General features: G+C 39.6%; 1 protein-coding gene across 6 annotated transcripts in view; it reads right to left on the bottom strand.

Moving 5' to 3' along the window:
* Window positions 1-3,099: 3,099 nt before the first annotated feature.
* AGB1 (GTP binding protein beta 1) overlaps window positions 3,100-10,347 on the bottom strand; it is a 69,414-nt gene continuing 62,166 nt past the window's right edge. For 3 of the 6 annotated variants that reach the window (XM_087390525.1, XM_087390529.1, XM_087390531.1), the window contains one exon: window positions 3,527-4,848. The gene's annotated coding sequence lies outside the window, so the exon portion shown is untranslated. Of the gene's footprint in view, window positions 3,232-3,276; window positions 3,495-3,526; window positions 4,849-10,347 lie in introns of those variants that run through there. The other 3 variants (XM_087390527.1, XM_087390528.1, XM_087390526.1) reach the window with 3 other exon arrangements.

The following is a 10,347-nucleotide window of genomic DNA, read 5'->3' as shown; positions in this document are numbered from 1 at the left end:
GGTTGTGGGTTGCTATATATTACTGTCTATGTGGCCTTTCTCTTGTCGTTTGTTGCTATCCTCCATTTGCCTATCCATGAGGATAGATCTTAGCCCTATGCTAAGTAAAAAATTTCAAATCTATGATTCAAAAAATTGGGATAAATTATTCATAAGAGCTAAAAATTGATGCCACATCACGTTTTATAAGTGATTCATGATGTCATCAACCTGTATTTATTCGTACGAATAGTCATACAAATAAAAAATTGTACGAATAAAATATGAAATATTTATTTGAATATTTACAACTATAAAGGCTAGAAGACGAGCATCATATGCATATCTCACGCTTGGTTCTCTAGCCTAGCAAAAGAGACCAAAGAAGGAAAAGAAAAGAAGGAAGGCCTCATAGGTTACTCTAGCAATCTTGAAGGTCTGAACTAAAATGGAATTTGTTTTTTTGTTTGTGTGTGTTCTAAGGGTCTCTTTTCTAGACTATTTGATCTCTTGTGTGAATTGTGTTTTTTATTCTTGTTTGTGTGTCTAGTTTGTGTGAGTTCTTAAGTCTCTTTAGAGATTCTAAGATCTCGTGTAAATAGGGCTTTTGTAATCTGATAGAGTTCTTAGGATCTAATTTTTGAGTTCTTAAGATCTCTAAGATAGGGTACGTAAATTGTGTTTTTTGTAGTTTGATAGAGTTTTTAAGATATCCTTTTTTTAGTTCCTAAAACCTCTACATGATTATGTTTTTAAATTTTCCTCTTATGTAAGTGTTCAAAAGTATCATCCATAAGTCATTCCCTTATAAATTGTTTAAACTCAAAGAGAGGGGACGGTAATGAAGAGAAAATATACATAATTATTTAAATATCTCCACTCATAGCATCTTGTGATGTCTTGGTATTATTTGACACCAAGTAGAGTTAACAACTCTCTAGCCAATACACTATTTCTCCAAGGACCCAACAAAAGATTTATTCACCAAAGCTCTTCTACCTTACGGGGAGTTTGAGAAATTTAAGATGTATCTTTCTCAATTTTATGTAAAGACCATCCAATAATGAGGAAGTATTGATGTATAGGTCATTGGTTGGTCAAGCACCATGTATACAATGTGTGTGCAATATGTTGTATACATGGGACAAAAATTAGGAGTATGGAAACCCTTGTAGGACCTAAATCAACTACGAACATCAGGTTACCATGCTATTACATTTGCATTTATGCAAAATTCATAGACAACACTTTCAATCACAAATAGCATGAGAATAACATCATGGCATTGGTACCCAAAAAATTTTGATAAACTAGTAATATTACTATCGATACTCTAGCAGTATTGCTCATAATAGTTTCGGTAATATGGCCTATGTTGGCAAGCTTGCAATACATAGCTATTGACAATAGTAATAATACCATCAGTAATATTAATAATATTAGTGGCAATGGTATGACTTAAACCAACAGTGATGTTTCTGGTTTCCCGTTGATTTTTTGCAAACAAAAGCCTTGTGAGAGCAACAAAAGCACCCGTCATTCAACAAGATTATACTGTACCTAACTTGCTAGGATAAGGAGACCACAATTGTCTTATGAGAGCAAAGGGTGAGGAAGAGGGTGTTCATTAGTTGCAGAAGTGGTTGAATACTTCAATATCTAGAATATTAAGGTAAGAGTTACAAGCTAATGAATACAATTAAGATTTATGGAGTACTTATGCATCCCTTAATCAAGGATGAGGTGTACCCTCTTCCTCCACACACGATTCTTCCATTTTGACCACACAACTATAGGTAACTCTTCACATAACATCTTATGAGAGGGATATTCTAATAGTGACTGTCAAATGCACAGCTATCAAGTCTAATGAACTAGTAAACCTAGTGATCCAAGAACAAGATTGAGGGATGGCCATGTTGAAGGCACAATGGTCTCCGAGATGCGCAATATAGGCAAGAAGCCTTAGAGGAATACACAGAAAGGTGAAAATTCTAAGTCCAAGCTTGGACAAAACAAGAATTATCAAAGCCAACAAAGATGATAGTCTTTTGCTAAGCAAAATCCATGTGCGAAGAGCAAAGGCAAAAGCTAGTGGCAAGACGGGCCACATTACTAGAGAATGTTGTAGTAAGCCAAAGGCTATATCTAGCAACAAGGGAAAGAAGGAATGGAGGGCACATGCAATGAAAGTTAAGTATTCTTTTGATGGGTCAAAAAGGGTGATGCCTAAGTGAAAATGTGTTGTGCAAGGACAAGAATGTTGTTTGTCACAGACATGTCATGCGACAATGTATACATCAAGGAAATCAAATTATACACAACATTGAGTGCATCAAATAAAACTAAAAAAGTCATATGGATAGCAAATGTAGGTGCATCACAACACGGGTTGTAGATGTCATTGGTTCAAGACACTTAATCTAGATAGGGGATCTCCAAATGTTTATGAATGCATCCTTCCAATACAAGCTACTTGTCCACATCTTAATAGAACCACCATAGACCAGCTATTTTGCAACTTCCTGTAGTATAAGAATCTCCTACAATATAAAGTCAGACTTCTTCAAGTATTTGTCCTAATAGAACAAACATTCATGCAAATCATGAAGGCCTTCCAAAGCAAGGATACCATCGTATCTCTAGAAAGGTACGTGTCTTTGCGGAGCATTCCTCTTAAAAATTTAGCCAAGGAAAAAGCATCCACACTATGAGCAATTTAAGTCAATACAATAACAAGATTCAAATGGATAGCATAATTACCCAAAGGAATGGCAATTGATTAATTTGGTTTGAAATGCAATTGTATGAAAGTCATGTGGCATGCATGAATCAAGAACACTCTAACAACACACTTGACACTCTAGACACAGTAGAAGACTGATGCACAAAACCCATTGCCAAGGAAGCCCATGACGTAACTCTTCAACAAAGAGAACGTGCAATATTCAAGATTGAATTTGTATGATACACTTGGAGCTCAATAGACATACAATGCAGTCCTCCAATTTTTCAATCAAGACAATAGCCATGTGCACTAATGAAAAGAGCTTAGCCTCATTCCAGAATTACACCAGATACAGGATAGCACAATTGAAGAAACTGCAGTCAAAAACTTTGTTTACATATGCATCCAGGGACAAGTCCCAAGTGACACTAACTGTCCTTCCCTCTGAATACTCAATCTAGCAGCTACCTTTCACTCAGCTGGGCCATTCCAATCCTTGTACCCACTACCAATTTCTGTAGAACCTAACAATCAACAATAGTAATATTTTACAATTCAACAGGACTGTTATTCAACAAAGAGTGTGTACAATACTAGTGTGAACTTCTACCATATACTTTAGAGCTCCACAATACCTACACTGTAATTGTCCAATAGTAACTGTATGCACTTGCTTAGATACTTCAATCAGGTGAGCATGTACTTCAATCCTTCAAGCATGACAACGTAAGTATAGAATATCTTGTAATCCCCCAACATTCATGCAAGAATACTGAAGATCACTTCTCTGCATGTCAAACAAATAAAAACTTTTATCTTATGTTCAAAACTTAAGGTCCTGATGGGCCTTGTCAACACTGCAGTAACACTGTTAAACCTTGCATGGTCAACTTATTCACATTCCGGTGGACTCCCTTGTATACTTTGATATCGCTGCTAGCCTTCACTTCCTATAAAGACTTTTTCAGATGAATCAACTGGACATGCTGAGACTTTTCAATCCTGACCCCCGCATTAATTAAAATTTCCCTTTATGATGTGCTTTAGAAGCCCTTCACGACCTAAAAATGATTCAAAGTCCCCAATCAACAGACTGTACATACGTAAATTCTTACTTAGTGGACTTGACTGCAGTCATCACAGCCCTCAATCACAACATATGCATGCAATTCACTCTCTCAAGAATGAAAACATTACTATGGACCACAAGTAGTTCCCCGGCCTTCCTGAAAAGAAATACACAAACGATCTCTGTATATTAGTGATGCAAAACATGATGCAGTAAGATTTAAGGGTTTAATGAGCAGTGTCAACTCCGAAGTAATTGTGTCACTGCTTGCAGGGTCAGCTTACTCGCATTCAGGTGAACTCATCTGCCTCGAATACTTTGATCTATCCACAAGCCCTTACTTCCTAGCAAGAATTACAGATCAGTCAAGTCCACAAGTTCATTAGCTCAACTGAGCTATTTCAATCGTTACTTTACCAGAAATAAAACTGCACAACGTGCCTTATGGTATGCTTTTGACCCACCGCTTTCAGACCTAAAGTAGCTTCCAAGTTTCCCAATGTCAAACATGAGATTTGTTTACAAGCATGTCTTTCTGTTCCTCCCAAGGCACGATGTCAATCAACCCTGTACTCAGGACTCTGGAACAGAATTTTCCATTTTATACTCTTAAAAAACCTAGTGTTTCTGAGTACTTCCATGAAACTAAGTCCAAAACAATGAGCATGCTATCTGCCACACTAATTTCGCCCCCAAGAGTTTGAGCATTGAGAAAGTATCATTGAAAGAAGGTGCAAAGCATCATAGCAGAACACATGCACTTATAGACACACCCACAAGGGTGGGATGTCATCATACCATATGTGAATTGCTTCATGATCATGAGCAAAAAAACGACAAAAGAGCTGGAGATTACTAGAAGCAACATCACAATCAAACATTTTGCAGCAAGACAAAATTATGCAAATTAAAATCCATTTCAGGTCTTTGCGTAACAATCATTCCTCAAAGCCAAACCCTGAGTTTACAATTTCTGATACAACCGTGACACCATTGCAAATACGAGATGGGTATAACTCACCCCAAAAAAAATCAAGCCTTCCATATGACATAATGAAATGCATGAATCAACCTGCACCACACACCAGCCACAGATCTTAGGTACCAATTATAGACCTCGTATGGATGTATTCCACATGCGCCCGTGCAAAAGCAAGTACATCCGAATGCGTCAATTAGCATGCCCACATGTATAAAAGAAAAGGAAAAGCACAGCCTCTTAATCTTCTCTGTAACTCATAATGATGATGTAAGCTCAGACTCATACATACACAAAACTCCTTTTTTAGTCATTCAACTAATGCCCATTTGTCAGTCATAACAAAGAAAACGAATATTCCACATAAATTAATTTCTTCCCTACATGAAATGGCATGGATTATTTATCTTCCTTGCGCTAATTTTGATGTTATCATTCCAATGACACCAAAAGAAATCATTTTACCTTGTCATTAAGAATACAGCAGTGGAAAATGCAAAGACAACCACTGTAAGTTCCAAGAGCTAAGCTAGTATTTTTGAAATAGGCTGTATATGCCAAAATGGACATGTTCATGTCAGCGACTATGATGAGAGGCATGTAGCACCAAGTAGTGAATGCAATCACTTCATGCACAAAATTGCATGCAAATGCGTGCGACTGGGAATATGTGGGGCACCTATAGGCCTTGCTTCAATGCTCAAGGGTGAGGAAAAGCTATGCGTTGTTCAAAGTATACACAGATACTGTATGAAGAAAGAAAAAAACAGAAAAACAAAGACGACTGGGAATATTGTTTTAGGGTGGGGCACCTATGGGCCTTGCTTCAATGCTCAAGGGTGAGGAAAAGCCATGTGTTGTTCAAAGTATACAACAAGAAAGAAAAGAACAGAAAAACGAAGACATTCTACTTTTAAAATATGGCTTCTACTTTTAGCTCAATCACCCCAAACTCCTTTACTCAGGGGGCTTTGGCAATATTTTCCCTCTTTCAAGCTCAATTTCCCCTAAAAAATTGCGGCTTTTGGGTCTACGCAAGTAGATTGCAAAATATTCTCAGATTTGCAATTTATTTTGCAACATTTGCACACATTGCAGTGACATTTGGCTGCTTTGATCTGAAATTGGGGGGTTTTTCATTGACATTGGCTAGAAATTGCAACACATTGAGTCACATTTGCAAAAAAGCATCAAGTTTGGACCTTTTTTCAATTCGCCCTCTTTTTGGCATTTTTGCCCACTATACATTTGGGGCTTTTGCCAGATTTGCTGTCAATTTGTGTGACATTTGCTTGATTTAGCCAAATTTGGAATTTTCTTACATTTGCCCTTTGATTGCGTAATTTGTCCTTCAAAATTTGGGGCTTTTGTATCATCTGCCCTCCATTTGGCACTCTTGCTTCAGGGATTGCTTTCCAGAACATTCAGCCACTATTTATAGACAGATTCAACTCATATTTGCATTGGACAGATTTGCAGACATTTGCCCTTTGATTTGGACTGGTCACTTTTGTAGGATAGCCTTTTGCAAGCCACTGTTTTCTTGGACAGATTCTTGCAGCAGAAGGAGCAGAGACGTCAAAACAGGGCTGCGTATATTCATGTAGATCATGCATTTGCCATCGATTAACTGGGACATAGGCAAAGGGGGGGAAACTTACAGCAAGCCCGGACCTTCATCTGGAACATCATCGTCTTTTCTTGCTTGTGGGAAGAAGCAGCAGTGCTGTAATTATTGCAAGAAGCGCAGCTATGACATCTATAAATGTCGCAAGCATATTACTTCCGAGAAGAAAAAATAGCAGCAAGTTATAGCAGTTGCAAATGCTCCTGCTGCCCATGATCATCCTCATGAGGCAGCAAACTTCGCTCAGGATGAGTGGGCATTTGTTGTGACCTGCCACTACAATCTGGAGATGCATGCTTCAGCTTTATCTATTTCAAATTCGAAGTCAGCCTGGTATTTGACAACGGTGCTTCTAAGCACATTACCTCCTGCAAATCTCTATTTCAGTCCTTGAGCGATGCTCCACATGGAGGCATTGTCACTTATGCAAACAATGCAGCTTATCCCGTGAAAGGGATTGGTGAGGTGCTGGTCACATCAGTGCCAGGTGATACAGTGACACTGGTGGAAGTTTTGTATGCTCTAAGTATCAAGAATCAACCAATGGCTTCAAAGTTCTTTTCACAGTCATCGTTGTGCCATGTATTATACCCAATATGATAACTGTATTGTACTCACTGGGACACTTGCCATCGGGCTGTATCACCTTGATACCTTTGAAAAGCATGCTGCTATAGAAGCTAATGCCATTGCTGAATCTGTGACTTCCAATACTCGATTATGGCATGAGTGATTGGGGCATCTAAACGTAAATAGTTTGGTGAAGATGCATTCAAAGGATATGGTGGTAGATCTCCCACCCATGCATGCAATCATAAAACATGTTTGTGAGGGCTTCTTATTGAGGAAAATGCATCGGTTCCCATTTCCAAAAGACGAGACCCTTAGTACATCCAAGAACCTCGTACATAGTGATGTATGTGGGACGATGTGGATAGCATCAGTTGGAGGATACTACTACTTTGTTACTTTTGTGGATGACTTCACCAGATTCACTTGGATTTATCCCATGAAATTAACCTAAGATGTCTTCTCTATCTTCAAGCATTTTCTTGCCTTCGTAGAGAATGAGAGTGGGAAACACTCTTGACTACAGGGGGTTAAGTACTTGTCCCGGGAATTTTTTATTTTTTAGCAGCCCGGGATATCATACATCAATGCACAATGCCATACACTCCACAACAAAATGGACTTTCATACTGGAAAAATCGAACAGAAATGGAAACGGGCAAGTGCATGATTAAGGGAAGTCTTTGCCCAATAAATTCTGGTTGGATACTGTTATGTGTGCCAACTATATGCTCAATCGAGCACCCACTCAAGCATTGAAGACCATGACCCCTTATGAAGAGTGGACAGGGCGCTAGCCTGTAATTTCACACATGCAAGTGTTTGGATCTCTTGCATATGCACACGTACCCTCTCAGCTGAGGCATAAGCTTCATGATAAGGCCATCAAATGCATTTTCATTGGCTACAGCTTACAAAGCAAAGGATATAGGTTGTTTCAACCTAGCACATGCAAGATAATTGACAGTAGAGATGTGGTTTTTGCTGAGCATGCCCCTTTACCTTAGCTCATTTGTAGAAACAGCCATCAATAGAAGCCACTGATGTATTTGACGCCATACTGCCCTTCACAGATTCACATGACACTTTGCAAGGTTCGACTCCAAATGCTACTAGCAGCTCACCGCCGCTCCGGTTGCTAATGTTCAGCCTGATTTGCAGCCACATATTGATCATGCTATTGAACAGGCAGTTACAAAGAAACGGGCTGTCATTAGACAGCAAAACGAGTTCCAAGGTGGCTCTTGGATACTCTACCGGACAGCAAGCATGGTGAGCCCTTGGCCACCCACAACAGAGGTGGTCAGAAACAAATGGATGCCAACTTGCTTCATGTTGCTTTGATTGCTACTACCTACAATGAGGAACCTATCTATCATAAGGATGCATTTGATAGCAAAGAATGGATGGATGCCATGAAAGCTGAACTTGATTCCATTCATGCAAAGTCACCCAACCACCAAGCTTTGAGGTTGAAGATTCTGAAAACCAGGTATGCAGGCTGAAGAAGTCCCTCTATGGTTTGAAGCAAGCACCCAGGCATGGTATGCCAAGATACATTCTTTTTGCAATGCCTTGGATTTCAAAACAGCCCTACAAAGGCCACTCTTTATGTCCAGAAAAGTGAATCAGAATTTTTTATTTTAATTCTCTATGTGGATGATGGACCAGACACTCAAAAAATTACAGATTTCAAGGCAGATTTGCAGAAATCATTTGCAATGTCAGATATGGGCTGATTGCACTACTATTTGGGCATTCAGTTTGCTAATGTTGAGGGGGGCATAATGATGAGTCAATCCAAATATATTGGACAGCTCTTGCAGCGCTTCCAATTTGAAGATTGTGAGCCGGTTTCTACTCCATTGGAACTTGGCTTCCGTTTTTCCACCGAAGATGGAACTGCCCCATTTGATGCCACTCTTACTAGCAGGTTGAGGGCTGCCTTATTGCTTATGTCATTCCCGGCCTGATTTCCAATATGTCGTTTCCCAATTATGCAGCTACATGCACAAGCCCAACACATACCATCGGCAGGCAGTGAAGCGAGTCTTTCGTTACTTGAAGGCAACGAAGCATTTGGGTTTGTTTTACAGTGACCAGCCTTCACTGGATATGCATGCATTCATGGACAAGATTGGGCAGGTTGTTATGACACCCGCGTGCCACACCATGGCAATTGTTATATGCTTGGCTCTTCATGCATCCCTTGGTTCAGCAAGAAGCTGCCACTTCTAGTTGTGAGGCTGAGTATAGGCTACAGTAGAGTGTGTTTGGCTCCGTAAGTTACTCTCAGATCTTCATGTCAACCAAGACACTTCTGCGATCACCTACACTGACAATCAGAGTGCTTTGTCTCTTATGTGCAATCCTGTCTTTCATGCACGTACCAAGCACATAGAGCTGCACTACCATTATGCTCGAGGGTACCTGTTAGCTGGAGATATGCAGTTGTCCTACCCTCCCACAGAGGATAGCTTGACAGATCTCTTCATGAAGGCTCTACCACGACCCAAGTTTGAGGCTTTTCGACACGCCTTACACTTGGCACCATTTATTACGTGATGTTGGCCTCCCTGTACTATCATAGGTTGCTATATCCATCTTGGACGAATATGTGCAACCATGATATAATTCAAGGTATACCTGAGATGTATCCAGGATACTTGAGCCATACCATGGAGGGGGATTTGTTAGCACTTAGCCCTAGTATGGCCTTGTAGGCCAGTTAGGATCAGTCAACCCTCAATTTGACTTCATTGGTCAACACTTGTGGTTGACTTTGAGCCTATATTGGCCAACACTTGTACTTTCTCATTATCCATTTGCAAGTACTCGAGTTCTCTCATCTATTGTTTGCCTCCCTTGCATTACATCTCCATTCTATTGCTCCCTACACCCAACAAATGCATTATGTGATCCATTTTCAGAACATGAAAAGAAAGATTCTCGTCATATTGCAAAAGAACCGCAAGTACGCTACAATCCCAAGCCTTAAGTAGTAAATTTCATCACATAAGAGTGGTTACTTCCCACCATAGGCAAGTCCAACTCCTACACCAGAGACATGTCAACAGATGAGCACTTACATTATCAAAGAGAACATTGACTTGCCGTCCCTATATGAATCCATGCATCAATATAAGATCAAGTGGTACAAACGTCAAGGAAAAGAGATCACAACTATCACAAATCATGCAAAAGTACACAATTCAATACTGAAAATTTCAGCAAACATACACAGCATACAAACTTCAGCCACATGAACCACTTTACCTTTAAGCCATTCATTATTTTCCTCGGGGGCCACAAAGGGGTACAATCCTTGGCAATATGACCCGACTTGTGACACTTGAAGCATAGGAGTTGCTTCCTATCCTTTACAAAGTAAATCC

Source organism: Dipteris shenzhenensis, chromosome 19 (assembly GCF_047967505.1).
Source record: "Dipteris shenzhenensis isolate YYH24624 ecotype China chromosome 19, Dip_SZ_1.0, whole genome shotgun sequence".
Classification (NCBI taxonomy): Eukaryota; Viridiplantae; Streptophyta; class Polypodiopsida; order Gleicheniales; family Dipteridaceae; genus Dipteris; species Dipteris shenzhenensis.
This window is presented reverse-complemented; position numbering and strand designations above follow the sequence as displayed.